At 40.4% G+C, this 13,292-nt stretch overlaps 1 protein-coding gene across 4 annotated transcripts in view; it reads right to left on the minus strand.

Moving 5' to 3' along the window:
- Positions 1 to 13,292, minus strand: part of LIMS1 (LIM zinc finger domain containing 1) — a 146,464-nt gene that overhangs the window by 91,301 nt on the left and 41,871 nt on the right. Inside the window, exon 1 of one of the 4 annotated variants that reach the window (XM_072844341.1) lies at positions 1,737 to 1,911. The exons of the other annotated variants lie outside the window; for them this stretch is intronic. The gene's annotated coding sequence lies outside the window, so the exon portion shown is untranslated. Of the gene's footprint in view, positions 1 to 1,736; positions 1,912 to 13,292 lie in introns of those variants that run through there. 4 annotated transcript variants of the gene reach the window in all.

Here is a 13,292-nt window from a genome sequence, read left to right on the forward strand (position 1 = left end):
CTATGTCTCTGCCTTCTTCTTCTTCTTCTTTTTTAAAGAAGGTGTGCATATTTTATTACTCATGCCATACAAAATACAATAATGGTGTCTACCTGTATACAAATAGAGCAAGGAGCTATTTCTACCAAACTACCACCAGACTCAACAGCAGTTAAGAAAAATACTTCCACAAACAGTGTGGTAGGACTTTCAATGTAACAGAACATTTTGGTGGGAAAACATTCGGTGAGTGCCTTCAAGGAGCCAGGGCCAAGCCTTTGGGTGGTAGCAGGGGAGAGAGGGACAGTGCAGAAAGATAAGACACCGTCCTTGTTCCTGAGCCATTCACACAGTCTACACTCCCTGTGTTGAAGGCACATGTTTGTGTAGTTGTGCACAATTAATAACATGGCAAGACATCAGTGCTATCACAGCACATAAATAAAATCTTAAAAAAAAAAGAAAAAGAAAAAGAGGAACCCAAGGGCAGGGCACACATCAAGTATGCCCTTGCAGACCAGAATAAGCACTCTAGGTTCCATTCCAGATGAGGTGGAAAGGCAATAGAGGATTCTGAACAGAGAAGTAAAACTGACCTGCAAACCTTTGCTCAAGATGTCACCAACTGTACCTGGAAGAATACCTTTTCCCATCATATTTTAAGTGCTGAAATTCACTCATTCTTCGAAACCCAATTTAACAATCCACTAAATGGTGTTGTCCCTGAGAATTACAGGCCGCTTCTTCTTTTGGTCATCCCCCAGAATTTGACAGTACTCATGCTGGTCTGATTATACCCGGTTATTTATATGTAATTTTTTTTACACCATTGTGTGTATGTTTATCCAAGGTATCTCATTTTTTATTTTATAAGCCATGCACAGTGCCTTGTTGTTGCAAGCTAATGTACCCTTTCTATTAATTTGTAAGACCAAAGCAAAGTGATCATCCTCTTCTTAACCTTTTCTTTCTTGTACTTGAAAAAAAAGAATTGTTTTCCAAATGCTATAACGAGTCCTTATTTCATGACTATGTGTCTATATATAAAAAACATGTATCTATAGGTATATAACATATATAAAATAAGAAAGTCCCTTATACATCACCTCATTCTAGATCATAGCTGTGTTCCTCTCAAGGTTATAATGCTTCTGCAGACTGACTGATAAATAAATGTTTTCATGAATACATTTTAATCTCTAAGGAAGTTCATTGTGTAAGGCAGATCATGTGTATGGCACAAGATCCTTTTGGGGTGAATAATCACCTCTGAACAAATGTTCTACAAATGTGGCTTTGGCACATTAAGGTTGCTTTAGAAATGGCCTACTGGTTAATGAATAAGTAATTCAAACAGTTATAGTTGCTTTTTCCACGCCATGGTAAGACAGATATTCACTAATAGTATTAAACAGTATGTGATTGTTTATTTATTTGTTTAAGAGCCTACACAGAATTTGGGTTAAAAATATTTAATGTAATAAAATGACAAAAAGCATTACTATAAAAATATTCTATGTCTCTGCAGGACCATACACTATCGGCACTAAACACTATTCAAGGTTGTTAATGTTTTCTCTGCAAATCTTCCTCACCCTCTTTGAAACCAATAAAATATGTTTTTACATATACACATATGCTTTCACATATACTCAGTAATTAAATATGCACCCGCAGGAAGTAAGAACCACAAACATGACACTTTACAGCAGTGAAAAGAAAAATTTAATTAGTATTAGTAAGCTACTACAACTTACCCAAGACTGTTTTTCTTACTGGATATGCAAGTTTCAACGAATATCTTTTCGATGAATGTCTTCTTCCAAACTTCCACTTTTCTGCCTTAATAACTTTTGTATACACAGCCCCACCTCTGCAAAAGCAAGTCGATATTCCAAGTACTTTCCTTGCTGTCCCTTCAGACTCCCTTGCTCTCACCTCAAGAATAAAGCATCTCCTTTCCGGTACTTCTGCTCTTGTTTTCACTTATTTATCAGGGCCTGGGCAACCAGTTCAGATCACGGTGAATTATCTTTAAAGGCTCCTGTTTCCTACACCATAAAGTACTTCCTCATCTTAACTTTGTGTCTGTTGCCTCGAGCTATATTTAAGCCAATGAAACCAAGTTGAGGGTTTTTTTTCCTGCATTCAGTCAAGTCACGTGACTCAGTGTGTTACACGATAACCCCAAAGTTCTAAAGCAATAAGGCAACACCCCTAAATGTCATAACTTATATCCTGTTGAGTGTTTTATTATGTACTTAAGAAATTCATCCATAAACTTATTGAAAGCATTGTAATGTGCAGAAAATATTTAGAAAAACAAACAGTAATCAATCAGCTAGAAAGTGGTGGAGCTTTCACAAAAAGATAGCCCCCACCCTTCACCCTTTTGGATCTTGACAGTATCTACATGTTTGAATTAACAGAGCTTCTTTTACTTCTCTAATGCTTTACCACTTCAGTGTTAGGCGGCTAGTCTTATTTTCTCTTCCTGGTGGCTCAGCCCAAGTTTTGAGACAAGCAGGCCAAACTCTACCAGCCTAAGCAGACAAATAGCTCCTTCTGTCCTAGATACCCTTGACAAACAGTGCAGAGAAGGAGTAAGGTCAATACATCTCCCAGGACCCCTGGATGCCAAGTTTCCATTGAAGAATAATAAAGGAATCTTTGGTTGAGCTGGAGGAACTCAGTAGAACTAATTACAGCCTTCCACTTCCATAAATGACGACTTCCTTGCCCTGGCACATTGAGAATAGTATAAGGAAGTTTCTTACACAATTTCTTTACTATAAAGCAGCCATTTTTAGAATGATAACAGCATCTCTCAGAATGATAGGACCTGAGGCGAATCTTTAAAAACAAGAAAACAACTCCTCACCTTTGCTTATTATGCAAACCCGAGAGCCTGGGTACTGGCAGCATTGAGAGACAGCGACTGTCAGTAGAAAGGCAGAAGTGAAAGGCACCCCGAAGGGCCATCTACACCGTAGGGAAGCAGTCTGGTGTCTGGAGAGGTCAAAGAACTCACCCAGGACAAGTTACTGGCACAGTGAGCTCTCAACCTCAGGGCTCTGCCCAGCACTCCCGGGAGCATCTCACAGGCTCCACTTTCATGGCTCACTGTAAAGCCCGACCATCAGAGCTGGGTTTGGACTTTGCACAGAATACTCAACACTGTACAATTCCAGCCGGAGGACTTTTCTGGCCTCAATTCACTTATTCTCTCTTGGGGTGAGTGGGATACAGAAGAAGCTGGAAGTACAAAAGCTGTTTGTGGGTGAGAAGCAGCTTCCCTCCTCATTCCCACAGGGGACAGTACTATACCACAGACAGAGACCCTGGAAAGCAGCCACAAGCACTCCTGGGAGAAGGAAAACAGAACGGAAGTCTTCTGAGCAAGATTCCCAGCATATGGAATTCTCTTCAAGAAAGTAACTTATGTTATTGCAATTAAAATCCAGAAGAGGCAAATATCTGCCACGTCTTTGTGTCCCAATTCTTTACTGATCACCATGCACCATGAAGGGAAACAGTGTTGTGATGGACAAAGGGGCAATGCATGCTCAGGGAGGCCATCAGCAGAAGTCTATCCTGAGTCCTTCTAGCTATCATCTCACCCCCTCCTCCTCTCTTCGGACAAATTTTTCCAGGCAAGAGCAAATCCAGAAGACATTTTTCAATCTTTATCTTACATTTGACACTTATAAACAATGCTCTCCTAGTAATTTTCAATTCAATATCCTTGGTCTCCAGGCCATTACCCCTGTGTTTCTCATCACCCTGTCACTGTCCCCTCCTCCTCTGCTTGCCTTTTAGGTGTGGCAACTTCCCTAATTCAAACCCTAGCTCTCTGCCTGTATCACTATGCACACTGTCCCTGATGACTTCATCATCTCTCATGGCTCCACTTCCTGCATGTTAGCATCATTGGCCAGACCTTTCTACTGAACTCACAGTCACGCATCAAATTGTCTGCTGGCTGCTTTACTCAAAATGACTAAGTAAACCAGTCCCCCTTCCCTTCCATGCTCACAGCCAGCTCTTCCTTTCATATGCCTTCTCTAAAGTATGGCAACATTATCCAACCAGTCACCCAAGGTAGGATCCCCTAATCACTCTTGACATCTTACCCTCAAGCCAACTACTTCTGCTAATTTTAATTCCTAACTCATTTTTAAATGTGTCCCTTTGCCCCACATCATTCTCATTTTTAGCCCTGCTACTGTTCTAGTCCTCATGATTACTCACTTGGTCTGTGGCTGCAGCCTCTTAACTGGGTTCTCTGCCTTCAACCAAATCCAGGAGATCTAACCTGCAAGTCATCTAAACAACCAGGGGTCTCTCAACGGAACTTGCTTAAACTCTACAATGGTTCTCCAGTGCACTGAGCACAAAGGTAAGCCCCTTAAGAAGCCAACAAACCCTATATTTCCTGGCTTGCTAACCCTAATCTCTGGACACTCCCTGCCCCTCACTTTATGCAACCCTGCAGTGACACATGCCATGCAGGCCCTCATCTTGATGCTGCTGCTTATGCTGGCCCCTCAGCCTGACAGATCTTTCCATCTTCCTCTTGCTAACTCTAATATCCTTGTACAACTGAAGCATCAGGTCTTCAAAAAAACCTGTCCCAACTCTTCTCCAACCCCACTCTCCTGTATGTATCAGGCACTCCACTTCAGGGCCCCCATGACGTCCTCTCACTTACATTCTAAAAGCTTTTTTGTCTAACCCATGTGAGGGCAAGAACTGGGCTTCTACTTATCTTATGTAGATAAGTGCCTGTGTCTGCCACACACACTAGGCATTTAATAAAAGTTTAAAACCTGCCTGAGCCTGTAGGAGAGGTAGTGGTTCTTATCTTACAGATAAGGGAAATGATGCTCAGAGAGAGGTTACATGACTTCTTAAAAGTCATCCATGAAGAAGTCTAAGAAGGGAATGTAGAATGCAAAAATGTACTAGCTAAATTGAAGTCTTTTTCTTTTTAAAAGCAGAAAGCCTCTCAGAATTAAGCACAGGGACAGCAAGGAATGCATCTAAGTTTTTATTACTATTACCCTAGAGCCTGACAAGGTATTATCTTGCACACCTGGAGTATTTAATAAATCCTGGGTGGCTCACTAGGACTATATACAGAAAGAGGGTCACTTTCACTTATACACTGTGCAAGGGCAGGTCTGCTTCTCTCCAGCAGATGGAGCTACGGGTCTGTGTCATCACCAGCTACAGTTTGGGAGCCTTGGTAAAGAACCAGCCTTTTTCATCCATTCATTGCAGCGCTTCCTTTTTCCTTTGTAGGACTCACAGATAAAAAGAAATCAGCATACATGTTTTCCATAGAATACCCTCTGAATGTACACAGATCTACTTTGTAACTTGTTCAATGTCCTTGCGTATCTTTTCCTCTCCGGCTTTTTAAAATATCTGGGGGTAATCTCACCCAATTTGATTTACCCGATCAAGTGCTACTGCATGTCTCCATCTTTCTATGTTTCTTAGGTCCTTCTTTATGAAACACATTTATAACCCAACAAGTTTACCATGTTCAGCCCTACACATATATTCTCCTTGGTGTGTCTGCCCTATTTCACTTGAGAAAAAATTAGTTTACCAATCATCTCTCATTTAAAATAAAAAACAATACCCTTTTCAATATACATTTTTTATAATAAATTTATTTTTTATTGGTGTTCAATTTACCAACATACAGAATAACACCCAGTGCTCATCCCGTCAAATGCCCCCCTCAGTGCCGTCACCCATTCACCCCCCTTCCCCCCCGCCCTCCTCCCCTTCCAACACCTCTAGTTTGCTTGCCATAGTTAGGAGTCTTTATGTTCTGTCTCCCTTTCTGATATTTCCCACACATTCTTCTCCCTTCCCTTATATTCCCTTTCACTATTATTTATATTCCCCAAATGAATGAGAACATATAATGTTTGTCCTTCTCCGATTGACTTACTTCACTCAGCATAATACCCTCCAGTTCCATCCACGTTGAAGCAAATGGTGGGTATTTGTCATTTCTAATGGCTGAGTAATATTTCATTGTATACATAAACCACATCTTCTTTATCCATTCATCTTTCAATGGCACCGAGGCTCCTTCCACAGTTTGGCTATTGTGGACATTGCTGCTGTAAACATCGGGGTGCAGGTGTCCCGGCGTTTCACTGCATCTGTATCTTTGGGGTAAATCCCCAACAGTGCAATTGCTGGGTCGTAGGGCAGATCTATTTTTAACTCTTTGAGGAACCTCCATACAGTTTTCCAGAGTGGCTGCACCAGTTCACATTCCCACCAACAGTGTAAGAGGGTTCTCTTTTCTCCGTATCCTCTCCAACATTTGTAGTTTCCTGCCTTGTTAATTTTCCCCATTCTCACTGGTGTGAGGTGGTATCTCATTGTGGTTTTGATTTGTATTTCCCTGATGGCAAGTGATGCAGAGCATTTTCTCATGTGCATGTTGGCCATGTCTATGTCTTCCTCTGTGAGATTTCTCTTCATGTCTTTTGCCCATTTCATGATTGGATTGTTTGTTTCTTTGCTGTTGAGTTGAATAAGTTCTTTATAGATCTTGGAAACTAGCCCTTTATCTGATAGTCATTTGCAAATATCTTCTCCCATTCTGTAGGTTGTCTTTTAGTTTTGTTGACTGTATCCTTTGCTGTGCAAAAGCTTCTTATCTTGATGAAGTCCCAATAGTTCATTTTTGCTTTTGTTTCTTTTGCCTTCGTGGATGTATCTTGCAAGAAGTTACTGTGGCTGAGTTCAAAAACGGTGTTGGCTGTGTTCTCCTCTAGGATTTTGATGGATTCTTGTCTCACATTTAGATCTTTCATCCACTTTGAGTTTATCTTTGTGTATGGTGAAAGAGAGTGGTCTAGTTTCATTCTTCTGCATGTGGATGTCCAATTTTCCCAGCACCATTTATTGAAGAGACTGTCTTTCTTCCAATGGATAGTCTTTCCTCCTTTATCGAATATTTGTTGACCATAAAGTTCAGGGTCCACTTCTGGGTTCTCTATTCTGTTCCGTTGATCTATGTGTCAGTTTTTGTGCCAGTACCACACTGTCATGACCACAGCTTTGTAGTACAACCTGAAATCTGGCATTGTGATGCCCCCAGATATGGTTTTCTTTATTAAAATTCCCCTGGCTATTCGGGGTCTTTTCTGATTCCACGCAAATCTTAAGATTATTTGTTCTAACTCTGAAGAAAGTCCATGGTATTTTGATAGGGATTGCATTAAACGTGTAAATTGCCCTGGGTAACATTGACATTTTCACAATATTAATTCTGCCAATCCATGAGCATGGAATATTTTTCCATCTCTTTGTGTCTTCCTCAATTTCTTTCAGAAGTGTTCTATAGTTTTGAGGGTATAGATCCTTTACCTCTTTGGTTAGGTTTATTCCTAGGTATCTTATGCTTTTGGGTGCAATTGTAAATGGGATTGACTCCTTAATTCCTCTTTCTTCAGTCTCATTGTTAGTGTATAGAAATGCCACTGATTTCTGGGCATTGATTTTGTATCCTGCCACACTACCAAATTGCTGTATGAGTTCTAGCAATCTTGGGGTGGAGGCTTTTGGGTTTTCTATGTAGAGTATCATGTCATTGGCGAAGAGGGAGTGTCTGACTTCTTTGCCAATTTGAATGCCTTTAATGTCTTTTTGTTGTCTGATTGCTGAGGCCAGGACTTCCAGTACTATGTTGAATAGCAGTGGTGAGAGTGGACATCCCTGTCTTGTTCCTGATCTTAGGGGAAAGGCTTCCAGTGCTTCACCATTGAGAATATTTGCTGTGGGCTTTTCATAGATGGCTTTTAAGATGTTGAGGAATGTTCCCTCTATCCCTACACTCTGAAGAGTTTTGATCAGGAATGGATGCTGTATTTTGTCAAATGCTTTCTCTGCATCTAATGAGAGGATCATATGGTTCTTGGTTTTTCTCTTGCTGATATGATGAATCACATTGATTGTTTTACGAGTGTTGAACCAGCCTTGTGTCCCGGGGATAAATCCTACTTGGTCATGGTGAATAATTCTCTTAATGTACTGTTGGATCCTATTGGCTAGTATCTTGTTGAGAATTTTTGCATCCATGTTCATCAGGGATATTGGTCTGTAATTCTCCTTTTTGGTGGGGTCTTTGTCTGGTTTTGGAATTAAGGTGATGCTGGCCTCATAGAACGAATTTGGAAGTACTCCATCTCTTTCTATCTTTCCAAACAGCTTTAGTAGAATAGGTATGGTTTCTTCTTTAAACGCTTGATAGAATTCCCCTGGGAAGCCATCTGGCCCTGGACTTTTGTGTCTTGGGAGGTTTTTGATGACTGCTTCAATTTCCTCCCTGGTTATTGGCCTGTTCAGGTTTTCTATTTCTTAAAAAATGTATTTACTTATTTGAGAGAGAGATAGAAAGCAGAGTGGAGGGGAGAGGGAGAGAGTCTTTAGCAGACTCTACGCTGAACTCGCACACAGGACTCAATATTACGACCCTGAGATCATGACTTGAGCCAAAACCAAGTCAGAAACTTACCTGACTGCACCACTCAGATGCTCCCCAATATATCCTAATTGTTATCTTAAAGGCTTTGAGATTCTGAACAGGATAAAAAAGAAATTAATACTACCTATGAGAGTAGAGCTTTACAGTAAAATCCTGAGCAAACTTCATTTTTCACTCAACTTACAAATTTCAGGGCATTCTTGAAACACTTAGTGTTTACTGAAACTGTGTAAAAGTAGTCCATGATTATACCTAAAATAGAACCAGATGCTATGCTCAGATAATTATAAAAGTTTTTTTAGGGATCCCTGGGTGGCACAGCGGTTTACTGCCTGCCTTTGGCCCAGGGCGTGATCCTGGAGACCCAGGATCGAATCCCACATCGGGCTCCCAGTGCATGGAGCCTGCTTCTCCCTCTGCCTGTGTCTCTGCCTCTCTCTCTTTCTCTCTGTGTGACTATCATAAATAAATAAAAATTAAAAAAAAATTAAAAGTTTTTTTTAAAAAGATTTTATTTATTCATAAGAGACAGAGACAGACAGAGAGAGAGAGAGAGAGAGGCAGAGACACAGGCAGAGGAAGAAGCAGGCTCCATGCAGGGAGCCTGACATGAGACTTGATCCCGGGTGTCCAGGATCCGGCCCTGGGCTGAAGGTGGCGCTAAACCACGGAGCCACCCGGGCTGCCCAAGGGTTTTTTTTTCTTTTGAACTTGCACCAAAGTCCTGTGGATGCAAAGTCCATGACATCTAGCATCCCCAGCCCTCACCAACCCAATGCCTATGTGCCGCTTGCCCAAGCCATTAAAGTAACAAAAAAATACCCCACAAGTTCCTGGTTGCTCCTTAGGGAAGAGTTCTAGCCCCACTGAGAACTACTGCCCTAGAGGATTTCTGAGGCCATTAAGCTACCTGATGGCAAAAGAACTGATTAAAGTATCTAAAGGAACCACCTATCAGGGTTTGACTTGACCATATCACTGAACACTACTAAATTAGAACACTAACTATAAAACTTCCAATTATAATTTAAACTTTTAAATCAAGTCAGTCCCCAGTTTTCAAGTATTTTCAAACTCAGATGAGATTATATCAAGAAAACATGGTCATAGGGGTGCCTGGATGCCAGCCATCTGCCTTCTGCCCAGGTTATGATCCTGGGGTTCGGAGACTGAGCCCCATATCAAGCTCCCTATTCAGCAAAGAAGTTGCTTCTCCCTCTCCCTCTGCTGCTATCCCTCCTTGCATTCGTGCTGTCAAATAAACAAATAAAATCTTAAAAAGAATGAAAGAAAGAAAACAGTGTCATAGAAAAGTAAGCCTTGTCTAACCACAATAATATCTAAACAAAGACCCTAAAGGGCAATACCTGGTCCTAAATGCTCCTAGCTCTGGGAGTCTTTTTGAGTTTGAGCAAGATACAATCCCTAATTGCATCTTGGACCTGTAAGTGTTCAAAGTATAGGAGGATGAGAAGGGGATGCAGCTTGTAAATTTCCATGGCAATACTGTGGGAAGATTCTAGTTGCCCAAGGACATGACAGGAAAGGGACAGTCCTGGCCTATGTCCCTATATCAGAGTGAGAGGACCCTGATGGCAGGATTGGAATTCCAGAAGTAATGAAGCGTCCTTAAATTAAACATGGTCTACACTTAGGTATGCCAACTCAACACTTCAAATGAAAACCCTGTTACCTGCCTGAAATTAGCTCTTCTCCACAGTTCAGTGTTTGTTCTTATCCCTGGCAACAGTGACTGGTCCTGGTTGGGCACTGGACCTGAACTAATAAGCTAATTAGATTCTTTTTCTTGAAAATCAGAAATCTGAGTAGAGACAGTCCTCAGCAGGTAGGATAAGCCAACTAATGGTATCATCCTACAGAGAAATTCCATGGATTCTTCTGCTGAGATGCTAGGAGTTACTCTCGTTCTTTATCCTCTCAGAGACCTGGATGTTTGGCCCTTTCTTTAGTCCTCTGAGCCACCCCACTATCTTTCCAATAACTTCCTTTTAGCTCATGTTTGCCAGAGTCAATTCCTATTATTCATAACCAAGGAAACTTAACAATAAAAGCAGTCAGCCTGACACAAGATGTCCCTGCTCCCAGTGCCATTGCCAAGGTCTGCTCCCCATTTCACACACTCCAATCCAACCATGGGGACCTACCACACGTCAACATCCTATGTTCTTGTCCCTTCTGCTCTTCCTGCCTAGAATGGCATCTTTGCATAATTATCATCAGTTGGGACTCAACCTAAATGTCACTTCCTCTGGGAAAATTTCACTCAGCCTTTCAGACTGCTCATAGGGCCTGGTACTTAGTACTCCTGAAATAAACCTTAAGACTCCACAATTTGTTGCCTGATTCCTCACTGGCCTAAACCCAAATGAAGTTTATTATAAGTGGTGATTCTTATACACAAGTGTATCCCCCTACCTATGCCAGAGAGCAGACTCCTAGTCTCAAAGAAATGAACACACTAGGAAACTAAAAGTCCACTTAAACAATTCAAGTAAGTATTGAGGAAAATGTAATAGGAGTTGAAAAATAAATGTATTTCAGGACACCTCGGTGCCATCCAAGTCTTGGTTTTGACTCAGGTTGTGATCTTAGGGTTGTGAGATCAAGTCCTATGTCAGACTCCACACTGAGCACAGAGTCTACTTAAGATTCCCCCTCCTTCTGTCCTTCCTGCTTATTTTCTCTCTCTCCCTCTCTAAAATAAATAAATAAATCTTTAAAAATTAATAAATTTCTTTGGAATCAAGAGGGTCCTTCACATTCCATGTTAAATAAATTTTAGTATGAATTTATATTCAAAATAACTATGCATTCACTTTGTGAAAATTCATCAACCTGTGTGCTTAATTAAGATTTGTGTACTCTTAAACTGAGTCACTGGGTTGTTGAGCATCTGCCTTCAGCTCAGGGAGCCTGCTTTTTTCTCTGCCTATGCCTCTACCTCTCTGTGTCTCTCATGAATAAATAAATTAAATTTTAAAAAGTAAGATAGCCATCTTCTTTAAAAAAAAAGATTTGTGTACCCCTTTGTATGTATATTAAACATTAACAAAAAAATTTAAATGCTTTTAGCATAGCTGAAAATCACAGCTTTAGACTAGCTATAAGTTCAATATGCACAGAAACACCATATAGTGGTGGAAGGTGCCCTGACTACAAGTAAAAGTCCCTGGGTTACAGTCTTAACTCTACCACTTACTAGCTGTGACATTTTGGTTCAATCAAAATATCTGATATTCAGCTTTAGCAACTACAAAATGGGATAATAACCATTCTGTCTAAATCTCAGGCTCTACAAAGATAAACATAAGAAGTCAAACAAGCTTTTTTTGTTACAAAATTCTGTATCACTTGAGTTTTAGCTGAACGATAAAAATCATAATTATTAAAATGCTACATTTTGGCATGAAAATGCCTGTAAATTCTCATGAATGCATAGCAAAAAAGGTGATATTGGACAACAAATCCAGGGTGTTAACCTGAAAGTCAAGATTGAATTTATTCTTGGAGAAGACAGAAAGGATACCTCTACATCATCATGTTTCTTGGGAACTGGATTAAAAAATTTACATTTCATGAACTAAAACAAACATTTCTCGTACTTATGACAGCTGAGATGCTTTTGAGACTTCAGCCAAAGCATTAAGCCTTCTGGTTACAGGAACCTCTGTGAATGGGGATGCAGGAAAGCATAGATATTTCATACTCCAAACAGTCAAGGTCTTATCATGCCACCAACTTATACAGTTAACTTTAATATTGCAAAACTATTTCAGAATAAAAGCACCTCTATTTAAAGAGAAGATATAACAAATAGGATGGAGTATATATGGGTTAGAAATACACAAGTTCTTACAAACTCAAGTGCAAAGGATTTGCTCTGTTAAGAACTGCAGATGGAAGATAAACTGAGTCATAATTAGAAATTATTGGTGACTACCTGGCAATTTATTATATACTTCCCCATAGGTGTCGAAACATGTACAAGCTCATAAGTACATTCAAGTCATTTGGTAAGAAGGAAGAACAGTTGGACAAGAGTTTATTTCCCAGAAAAAATAGCTTTTCATTTTTTTTTAACTGCCGCACTGTTACATTCCCAGAGATGCTGATCAGTAGTTTAAAAACACATGAAGCTGGGCAGCCCCGGTGGCTCAGCGGTTTAGCGCCACCTTCAGTCCAGGGTGTGATCCTAGAGACCAGGGATGGAGTCCTACGTTGGGCTCCCTGCATGGAGCCTGCTTCTCCCTCTGCCTGTGTCTCTGCCTCTCTCTGTCATGAACAAATAAATAAAATCTTAAAAAAAAAAAAAAAAAAAAAACACATGAAGCATCATTTTCCTCTTACTTAAAAAATGAAGTATTATAATATGGAGAAACTGTTTTTGTTAAAAATGCAAATGGGTAAAAAACAGTAAAAATTAACTTTTGAGCCAATGCAAGTGTTAACTTATCATTACCCACCTTGTACCACTAAAACAAGGGGGTGAGTGGCAAATAAATAAATACTTGTAAGTCCCTTCATTTTTATTTCAGCAAATATGTACCCAATGACTACCATGTAATGAACTGCTGTAGGCACAGGGCACTAAGGATGAGTATGGCACACCCTCTGGCCCTGAGTAACTTCCTAGACTGTGACATACATACAAAGCACATAAGAGAGGCAGTGTTGGCAAGGAGACTCTAGAAATAGCAGAGGCAGTGTTGGCAAGGAGAGACTTCGGAGAGTAAGCTCTACTGGCTGTCCTCAGAAAGCAAAAGGAGGGAAA

This window comes from Canis lupus, chromosome 11, assembly GCF_048164855.1.
Source record: "Canis lupus baileyi chromosome 11, mCanLup2.hap1, whole genome shotgun sequence".
Classification (NCBI taxonomy): Eukaryota; Metazoa; Chordata; class Mammalia; order Carnivora; family Canidae; genus Canis; species Canis lupus.